The sequence below is a fragment of the Rutidosis leptorrhynchoides genome, chromosome 9 (genome assembly GCF_046630445.1).
Source record: "Rutidosis leptorrhynchoides isolate AG116_Rl617_1_P2 chromosome 9, CSIRO_AGI_Rlap_v1, whole genome shotgun sequence".
In the NCBI taxonomy this organism is placed as follows: domain Eukaryota; kingdom Viridiplantae; phylum Streptophyta; class Magnoliopsida; order Asterales; family Asteraceae; genus Rutidosis; species Rutidosis leptorrhynchoides.
This window is the reverse complement of record NC_092341.1, coordinates 373,366,208-373,377,241: the sequence shown is the minus strand read 5'-3', so window position 1 is coordinate 373,377,241 and position 11,034 is coordinate 373,366,208. Positions and strand designations below refer to the sequence as shown.

The window sequence follows — 11,034 nt, the reverse complement described above, 5'->3', positions numbered from 1 at the left end:
ATGGAGCATCCTTTTCTAGGAGTTTATTCATAGGAGTGGCAATTTTAGAAAAATCTTTAATGAAACGTCGGTAAAAACCGGCATGCCCTAGAAAACTCCTAACTCCTCTAACATTGGTGGGATGTGGAAGTTTAGCAATTACATCTATTTAGCTCTATCCACTTCAATTCCTTCTTTTGAAATTTTATGACCAAGAACGATGCCTTCTTTAACCATGAAATGGCATTTCTCCCAATTAAGTACTAGATTTGATTGTTCGCATCTAATAAGCATTCGTTCAAGATTAGCTAGACATGTTTCAAATGTATCACCGAAGACTGAAAAGTCATCCATGAAAACTTCCATGCATTCTTCTATCATGTCGTGAAAAATCGCCATCATGCACCTTTGAAAGGTTGCAGGGGCGTTGCAAAGTCCAAATGGCATGCGTTTGTAAGCAAAAGTACCATAAGGGCACGTGAACGTGGTTTTCTCTTGGTCCTCGGGTGCTATTGGAATTTGAAAATATCCGGAAAAACCATCAAGAAAACAATAGTAACTATTTTCGGCTAATCTTTCCAACATTTGATCAATGAAAGGTAAGGGAAAGTGATCTTTTCTGGTGGAGTCATTTAATTTTCTATAATCAATACAAACACGCCATCCTGTTACAGTCCTAGTAGGAATAAGCTCATTTTTCTCATTTGTGATAACAGTCATGCCACCCTTCTTAGGCACGCATTGAACTGGGCTTACCCATGGACTATCAGAAATTGGATAAATTAAACCTGCATCTAGCTGTTTAATTATATCTTTTTTAACTACATCTTGCATATTAGGATTTAGTCTTCGTTGGCGTTGCACATACGTTTTATGACCTTCTTCCATAAGGATTTTATGTGTGCAATACGAAGGACTTATTCCTTTAATATCCTGAATCTTCCATGCAATGGCTAGTTTATGAGCTTTCAACACAGAAATGAGTTGAGATTTTTCATTTTCAGTAAGAGAAGACGATATTATTACAGGTAATTCAGATTCACCATGTAAATAAGCATATTCCAAATGGTTTGGAAGTGGCTTTAACTCTAATTTCGGAGGTTCTTCTATCGATGATTTATATCGATATCTGTCTTCTTCTTTTAGCATTTGAATTTCTTCTGTTGTTGGTTCATATCCATTAGCCATTAGTGTAGCTAACATTTCAACTTCATCAATTGGTTCAGTTCCTTCTCCTAAAGAACATTTTCTTGTTCCTTGTAATTCTGGAAATTCTTCTAACAATTCTGCATGTGAATCTATAGTTTGAATATAATAGCATGTATCATCTGCAGATTGCGGTTGTTGCATTGCTCTATCAACTGAAAAGGTAACACTCTCATCCTCTATACTTAGGGTCAGTTTCTTACCAAACACGTCTATCATTGCTTTAGCCGTGTTTAAGAATGGTCTTCCTAATATGAGAGGAACTTGAGAATCTTCTTCCATGTCCAGAACAACAAAATCTACTGGAAATACTAAAGTACCAACTTTAACTAGCATGTTCTCCATTATCCCTCTAGGATATTTTATTGATCTATCGGCTAGTTGTATACTTATTCTTGTTGGTTTCAATTCTCCAAGGTCTAGTTTAGTGTATAGTGAATACGGCATTAGATTTATACTAGCACCTAAGTCTGCTAATGCTTCTATTGAACTAAGACTACTCAGAAAACATGGAATTGTGAAACTTCCTGGATCAGATAATTTTTCTGGTATCTTATTCAACAGCACTGCTGAACAATTATCTTCATTAACCTTTTCAACTACCGGTTCTTTTTCCTTATCTTGATCAGGTTGTGGTTCTTTTGGAGTAGGAATAGTTGCATCAGAAGTTACAGGTATTTCAGGTGGTTTAAGTGTTGTACCACTTCTTGTGGTAATGGCTTTAGCTGTTTCATTCCGGGGGTTAGCATTTGTATCACTAGGTAAACTTCCCGGTTTTCTTTCACCTATTAACCTTGCTAGGTTACTTACTTCTTGTTCCAAATTTTGAATAGAAGCTTGTTGATTTCTAAATGCTTGAGCATTTTGTTCATTCGTTTGTTTCTGAGATGTGAAAAACTGCGTTTGAGTTTCCACTAGCTTTGTCATCATATCTTCTAAATTCGGCTTTTTATCATCGGTTTGTGGTGGTTTGTTTTGAAAATTAGGTCTTTGCTGATTGTAAGTATTATTGGATACTTGTTGATTGCTAGGACCTTGTTGGTTATTGTATGGAATATTTCGGTTATAGTTCTGGTTTTGGTTGTAGATCGGTCTTGGCGGTTGATAATTATTCTGATAATTATTTCCAGGCCTTTGGTTTATGTATGAAATATTCTCTCTTTGTTCAATTGTTAATTCAATACTGAGACAATCTTTTGTCAAATGTGGTCCTCCACACTGCTCACAACTAATTCGTATTGAGTGGATATCTTTAGTCATCTTTTCCATTCGTCTCTCGACAACATCTATCTTTGCAGAAATGGAATCTAAGTCATGGCTAGAATCGGCTCTAGCTGCTTTAGATGATCTAACGATATCTTTTTCTTGATGCCACTCATGTGAGTGGGAAGCAGTGTTATCAATAATTTTGTAAGCATCAGTTTCGGTTTTCTTCATAATAGAACCACCAGCTGCTATATCGATGTCTTTTCTTGTAGTGATGTCGCATCCTTGGTAGAATATTTGTACTATTTGACAGGTGTCTAAACCATGTTGCGGACATCCTCTTAATAACTTTTCAAATCTTGTCCATGCCTCATATAGAGTTTCATTTAGTTTCTGTGTGAACGTAACAATTTCTCCTTGAAGTCTTACGGCTTTAGATGCCGGAAAGAATTGTTTAAGAAATTTTTCAACTAAAACATCCCATGTATCAATCGCCCCTTCAGGTAACGATTCCAACCAATCTTTGGCTTCTCCCTTTAAAGTTCAGGGAAATAACATGAGATATATCTGTTCATCCTCCACTTCTCTTATTTTAAATAGTGTGCAGATCCTATTAAAGGTACGAAGATGTTCATTTGGATCTTCCTTCGGCGCACCACTAAATTGGCATTGATTAGTCACCATGTGTAGAATTTGTCCTTTGATTTCATAATCTGGCGCATTAATGTCTGGATGAGTAATTGCGTGACCTTGGCCAGTGCGTTTAGCTCTCATTCGGTCTTCCATACTTAAAGGTTCCAGATTTTCCATAATTGAATTTGTTGAATCTGAATCACTAGAAGATTTTGATTTAATGGCTCGTTCCTCAACAATCTCTGTTTGAATGATTGGTGGTTCCGGAGAAATAATTAATGGTTCAGGATCTATGAATTGTCCCTGAATATTCTCCGGATTCTCAATTGTGAGGTCGGGTTCAAAAAATGGATTATCGGAAATTTGAATTGGAGTACTTGGTCGACTGGATGACGATTCTAAAGAAAAATCAACGGAGGTAATATTTGCTAGATGTCTTGATCTGGTTACAGGTGGTGAACGTACAAAAGGTGGTGAACGTCTTGCTCGGTGCATTCACTGAATATCCTATTAGTTTTTAAAAAGGAAAGAAAAATTATATAAGTTATCCAATTAATAGACTTTTCTGATTTTGCCCACGTTTCGAATAGCCAAAAGATACAGCAGAGGGGCAGAATTCGTTTGGTCTCAATATAATTGAGTACTGTTTGGCTCCAATAACCGGTCCACGTACAAATCCAACTATTACTACGAACCAGAAAATTTTGATGTCTATCAATTTAACCACTTAAAATAAATTTTCGTAATTTTAAGAAATTTAGATAAGAAGTAGAATAAAAGTCTATGTCCTAAAACTAGAATTGCGAGAAATAAGAAAGAAAAAGAGCGCGTCGAAAAAGGTCGAAAAAGAAAAGATCGAAAAATTAAAGGGGTCAAAAAATAAGAAATAAAAAAATGACTTATAGAACTTAAAAATACTCGACTAACCCAACCTTATTACTATCACTAACTTAAAATTAAAATTGCAAATTGAGATTACTAATTGGAGTGATAATGGATACATAGGTAAAAGGCGTCGAAAAATAAAAATAAGAAAGTAGCGCGTTGAAACTTAAAAAGGAACTAAAAACTAAAAACTAAAAGTTGCGTCTAAAAATATAAAAGCTTACAAGTAAAACTATATCCCAAATGGCAATATCTTAAAAAGAAACTAAAACTTAAAAAGGCGTCGCAAAATTCTAAAGCACCTAAATCTTAGTCTAAAGAAAAAGCACTTAAGGGATTTTATGGCAAAGCCTAAAATTCTAGATATAAAAATAACTATGGCAAAAATTATATCTTAAAACTAAATACGAGCGAAAAATACAAATATTACGCTAAAACAATTAAAAACGGACAAAATATAAAAATATACTAAAAGTTGTAAAAAGTACAATTTTTATAAAAATATTATTTTTATATTATTTATTTTATAAAAGTATTAAATTTATAATTTAATTAAACTAATTTAACTAAATAATACAAATTAAATAAAACTAATAACTAATTAATAAATTAAGAATAACCTAATTAGGGTTTATATAAATAATTAATAATAAAACCGTAATGATTACAGTTTTCAGTCAATTCTGGCGTGTCTGCAGGGCTCATGCGATCGCATGAGTTCTAAGCTACCCGGCCATGCGATCGCATGGGCTAGGATTTCGGGCCAGACACTGGGCTGCTACAGTACTTGGACTCGAGTGTTTTTATTTTATTTTATTTTTTTTGTTTTGCTGTTTTAATAAAAAATTATGTAATATATTTATATAAATTAAATAAAACTTATTTTTTTATAAAATTAAGACAAAGAAAATTTTTATATAACTTACAAGCTCTTAAAAATATTTATATTTATATTTTTCTTTTTATATTTTCGAATATTTAAAACGTATTTTTACAAAAGCGTATTTTTTTTAAAAGTAAACTAAAAATAAAAATCTTTTTTTTTTATATATAGCGTTGCGCTTCCGGCTTTTAAGCTAGATTTTGGTCCCCGGCAGCGGCGCCAAAAATACTTGATATTCTGCGAGGTGTATATAAAATAGCTTTATTTTTACAACGAAATACTATTAAATCCGAAACAATTTTACACAAGATATTTATTTATTTAGAGAATGGATATACTTAAACCTTGCTACAACAATTATAGACAGTGTACCTAATCGTACAGTAGTGTAGTTTTTAGTAAGTTCGGTTCGTTCCACAGGGAAAAATCTTTAAACAAAGCTTAACGCTATATTAGTTTTATTTTATAAAAATACAAATATATATATAAGTAATATTATTATTATAAAGGGGGGTTTTTACCGTTTAATGACCGGTTTGTCGATTTTAAAAACTTAAGTCGCAGTTAAAACCAAGTGTAAAATATTAAATAAATAAAAGACTTAATTTAAAGCGTAAAGTAAATAACGATAATGAAATTGCGATAAATAAAAGTGCGATAAAATAAAATTGCGATAATTAAAAAGTACGATAATTAAAAGTGCAATTAAATACAATAACAATAAATAAAAGTGCGATAATTAGAAGTGCAATTAAATATAAAATAAAGGAAATTAAATATGAAATAAAATAATTATGCTTATTTAAACTTCCGTAATCATGATGTTTGACGTGTTGATTTTAGTTTTATGCCCATGGGTTAATTGTCCTTTGTCCTGGATTATTTAATATGTCCGTCTGGTTTTTATCCATAACAGTCCATCAGTCATAAATATAAAGTGCGAGTATCCTCGTCAAATTATCCTTATACCCGTAGTTAAATATTCCAACTAATTGGGGACTTAAACTGTAACAAGATTTTAATACTTTGTTTAATAATTACACCAGGTTATCGACTGCGTGTAACCCAAGGTTTTAATACTTTGTTAACAATTATGGCAAGTGTCCTTGTACATAATTTCACCCCTGTTTTAATAATTCTAGTGGCTATTAATCCATTCCCTTGTCCGGTTAAATGAACGATTATTCGTACATATAAATATCCCACCCATCGTGTCCGATTGAGTGTATATGGTTATTTATAGGGACGTCCAATTGTAAATCTTTATATTAAAATTAACAAACTATCATTTAGTTAAACAAATATAAAGCCCATTAATAGCCCATAGTCTAATTTCCACAAGTGTCGTTCTTTTGTCCAAACTCCATTTATAGTACAAAGCCCAATGACCCTATTTTAATATTTTTAGCCCAACATCATGATTACTTCGGATTAAATAAGCATAATAATAACTTAGCTACGAGACATTAAATTAAAAAGGTTGAACATAACTTACAATGATTAAAAATAGCGTAGCGTTACACGGACAGAATTTCGACTTACACTCTTACAACATTCGCTAACATACCCTTATTATTAGAAATTAAAATTAAAATTAAAATAAAAATATAAATATATATATATTACGTATATATTGAGAGAGAGATTAAAGGATGGATATATGGTGCACCAAAGCTCGAAATTTATAGGCCTGTGAACTGAAAAAGTTGGCCATGCGATCGCATGGCTTTTGTGCCTCCAGGCCATGCGATCGCATGGTGGTAGGTGACAGCTCAAAATTCTTATTTTCTTGTTGGTCGACGTTTTAATTAAATAAATATAATATATAAATAATTATAAGAATGATTTAAATATTATATTATATTTATGTGCATAGTTGACTTGTAATTTTTAGTCCGTTGCGTCGAGCGTTGAGAGTTGACTCTGGTCCCGGTTCCGGATTTTCGAACGTCCTTGCGTACAATTTAATATCTTGTACTTTGCGTTTTGAATCTTGTACTCTTGTAATTTCGAGACGTTTCTTATCAATAATTGGAACCTCTTTGATTGTATTTTGTACTTTTGAGCTTTTTGGTCGTTTGCGTCTTCAATTTGTGGAATCTGTCTTTTGTCTTCACGTTTTATTATTTAAACGAATATCACTTGTAAATAGAACAGTTGCAACTAAAAGCTTGTCTTTCTTGAGGGATAATGCTATGAAATATATGTTCGTTTTAAGCATTATCAGTAACAACCCAACCCAATATACAATCGAACACGTGTAATAATTTTTTTTATTATTTTACAGTGGAGTGCGCCACGCGCACACCTTAGGGTGAGCATCGCGCACACGCCTACATTCAGTTCTGTCCGATTTCGTCAATTTTCAATTAAATATCTCCCACTTCCCGACATATTTAGACGAAACGCTTTTCGCAATATGTTATAATAGTTAAAACTCACACGATTCGATAATAAAATGAGTTTTACAAAACGGGGCCCACATCGACCGTTTTACGAGTTTCATACAAAAGTTCGAGTTTCGACCGCACTAGTTTAAATTCCAAATGACACTTAGAGCATTTTGTTTGGGATTAAACTACCCATATCTCAGTCAAACTCCAAAAGCTATCACATCCCAAAAGCGTCCTCTAAACAACAAGCGGGATCTCTAATCCAATCGAAGGCCCTTACCCTCGTCAACGCCGGAGCCTATAAAAAGATAAACAACGAGAGGGTAAGCAAAGCTTAGTGAATGCAATAATTATACCCATATATATATATAACATACCAATCACTTACACATATACCGCATACACGCTAGCAATACAATTAGCATACCATCTCAAGTACAAAGCTAATAATCTACAACAAATCGCTACTAGTGTAATCAATAACATATAATCGACATAATATAATATGCTACAAAACAAAATACACAACCATGGTTAACCATTCTCGCGTCATGGTGCTACCGGCTCTTTGGTTCACACCATACGCATTTGTCATGATGTTACCGGCTCTTTGGTTCACATCACAACTCGAGTCATACTCACGCTAGAGTGCTACCGGCTCTTTGGTTCACACTCTAACAACGCTAAGGTGCTACCGGCTCTTTGGTTCACACCCTAACAAATCGTGCTATAGCGCTACCGGCTCTTTGGTTCACACTATAACACACGTACTATGACGCTACCGGCTCTTTGGTTCACATCATAGCACGCTCGCACATACTATGGCACTACCGGCTCTTTGGTTCATACCATAGCATACAAATAAATACATTACATACATATGCATATAATCATTCCACTCACCTTTAACGATTTGGTGACGGTTTTATACTTCCGCAAGCTTCAAAGCAAAGTACCTAATATAGTAAGTACTTCAATCAACCCACATAACTAGTTGGACTAAATACCAACAATTTCACTTATGTGCATTTAATGACTTAAATGCATTAAATGCCCCATTTTCACCAAAACCGCCCTTTAAGGGTCAAGACCATCATTAATCACTTAAAAGCTAGTGATTAAGGTCCAACAACACTAACCATTACACAATTAGGGTGTTTCTTACCCATATTTCCCAATTAGGTCAATCATTAGCCCTTTGACTAATTTAAAGTCAACACACCTATTTCGGGTTATCTACTAACCCATCTAACACCCATTTACTAATTAAATAGGTGTGCTAGTGATTAACTAACCAATTAGAACTCATAAACATCAATTAACATTTTGAAACCCTAGGTTAGTTACCATTGAGTCTTTATGACTCCATCTTACCCAAGAACATCCAAAATCACCAAATATGGGTTTTATGTTCTTCATTTACCCAAACCCTAACCCTTACACAAAATCAAAGTAAGGAAATTAAAGTTAGAACATCCCACTACAACCACAACGGAGCTAGAGAGGAGATGAACAACTTTAATACCCGCACTTTGGTCCGAGAACAACTTCTTCCTCTTGGATTTAAGCTTTCTCACTCAAGAATCACACTCTCTCTATAAAATTTAAGTGAAGAGGATAAGGTTGTTGATAATGGAGTTAATGATACTCCACAAACTGACCAACTGGCCTTTAACTCGTCCACAAGTGAAATTACCAAAAAGCCCATCAAAATATATGAATAAAAGAGCTGGATCCGGCTACAGTGAACAGTGCGCGGCGCGCACCATTAGGTGTGCGCTGAGCGCACCTAGCCCAGCTCAGCTTCTGACTTCTGTTTGATTACACAACTTCACCCACACGCTATGTACCATATATACCCTGCTGTACAATGAAGATTAGGATCTTACAACTCTCCCCCACTTGAATCGGAGCGCGTCCTCGCGATCCAAGCCGCATGACAAGAGGGAAGGTAAACCAACACGAATTCTTCGGACTCCTAAGTAAACTCGGAACCTTTACTATGACGCCATTGAACTTTATAAGTTCTCGCTTGTTTATTTCTAAACCTTTTGACCTTCTCATCAAGTATGGCAATCGGCTCCTCAATATATTCTAACTTATTGTTTAGCTCAATCTCGTCTAACGGCACCCAAGAAGAATCATCCGCAAGACACTTACGGAGATGGGAAACATGAAATGTATTATGGATCCCCGCAAGATCTTCGGGTAATTCCAAACGATACGCAACTTCACCAACACGAGCTAGAATTTTAAATGGCCCAATAAACCGAGGAGCTAACTTTCCCCATTTTTGAAACCGAATAACACCTTTCCATGGCGAAACCTTAAGCATCACCATGTCACCTTCTTGAAATTCGATCATTCGTCTATGCTTGTCGGCATACGACTTTTGTCTATCTTGCGCCTTTTTCAAATGATCCCGAATCATATCAATCTTGCTATTCGTTTCTAAGACCAAATCGGTACTCAGGATTTCTTTTTGACCAACTTCACCCCAACAAATCGGAGTTCGACACCTCCGCCCATAAAGCATCTCGTAAGTTGGCATCCCGATACTAGTATGATAACTATTATTGTACGAGAATTCCACCAAAGGTAAGTGCTCATCCCAACTACCACCGAAATCAATAATACACACCCGTAACATATCCTACAAAGTTTGATTCGTACGTTCGGTTTGACCGTCCGTTTGAGGATGATACGCCGTGCTCAATTTCAATTGTGTGCCCATATCTTCATGAAACTTTTCCCAAAATCGAGATGTAAAACGGGTATCTCGATCCGAAATAATAGATATAGGAACCCCATGTCGAGCGACTACCTCTTTGATAAACAATTTAGCCAAAGTCTCCGATGATATCACTTCCCTATGGGAAGAAACAAGGCACTTTTCGTCAATCGATCAACTATCACCCAAATCAAATCAAATTGGGTTCTCGCCGTCTTTGGTAATTTTGTAATGAAATCCATGGTAATGTGCTCCCATTTCCACTTCGGGACTTCTAACGGTTGTAACTTACCATACGGCTTTTGGTGTTCGGCTTTAACTTGCAAACACGTGACACATTGCTCAACATACTTAATAACATCACGTTTCATGCCCGGCCACCAATACTCTTTTCTCAAATCAAGATACATTTTCATTGTACCCGGATGAATGGAATACTTTGACTTATGTGCTTCATCAAGTAGCACTCGTCGATAATCCCCCATCTTAGGCACCCACACTCTTCCTTGAAAAGACAACAAACCACGCGAACCCATAGTAATAAATTCCGATTGCCCCACAATTCGCTATGCATGCTTGTTGTGAACGTAAGCTTCAATTTGAATCACACCAAGTTTTTCAAGAAAATCGTTAGTAATAATCATACGTAACAATCCTAATCGTAACGCCGGGTGGTGACTCTTTCGACTTAACGCATCCGCGACCACATTCGCCTTGCCCGGATGATAAAGTATCTCACAATCGTAGTCTTTCACCACATCCATCCATCTACGTTGACGATAATTCAAATCTCTTTGATCAAAAAGAGGTTTCAAACTCTTGTGATCCGAATAAATTGTACACTTGACACCATACAAGTAATGGCGCCAAATTTTCAATGCATGAACAACCGCCGCTGACTCATGATCATGAGTCAGATATCTCGTCTCGTGTTCCTTTAATTGTCGAGAGGCATAAGCGATGACTTTACCCCTTTGTATTAGAACACAACCGAGCCCATTTAAAGAAGCATCACAATAAACCGTCAAGTCTTCTACCCCTTTCGGCAATACTAACACCGGAGCTTGACACAACTTCTCTTTTAACAATTGAAAAGCAAATTCTTGCTCGTCCTCCCA

General features: G+C 35.4%; 1 non-coding gene across 1 annotated transcript; it reads left to right on the top strand.

Annotated features, from left to right (window-relative positions):
• Window positions 1–2,710: 2,710 nt before the first annotated feature.
• Window positions 2,711–2,817, top strand: LOC139869831 (small nucleolar RNA R71). The gene has a single exon (XR_011766407.1). It is a non-coding gene; the product is annotated as a small nucleolar RNA R71 (small nucleolar RNA).
• The last annotated feature ends 8,217 nt before the right edge of the window (window positions 2,818–11,034 follow it).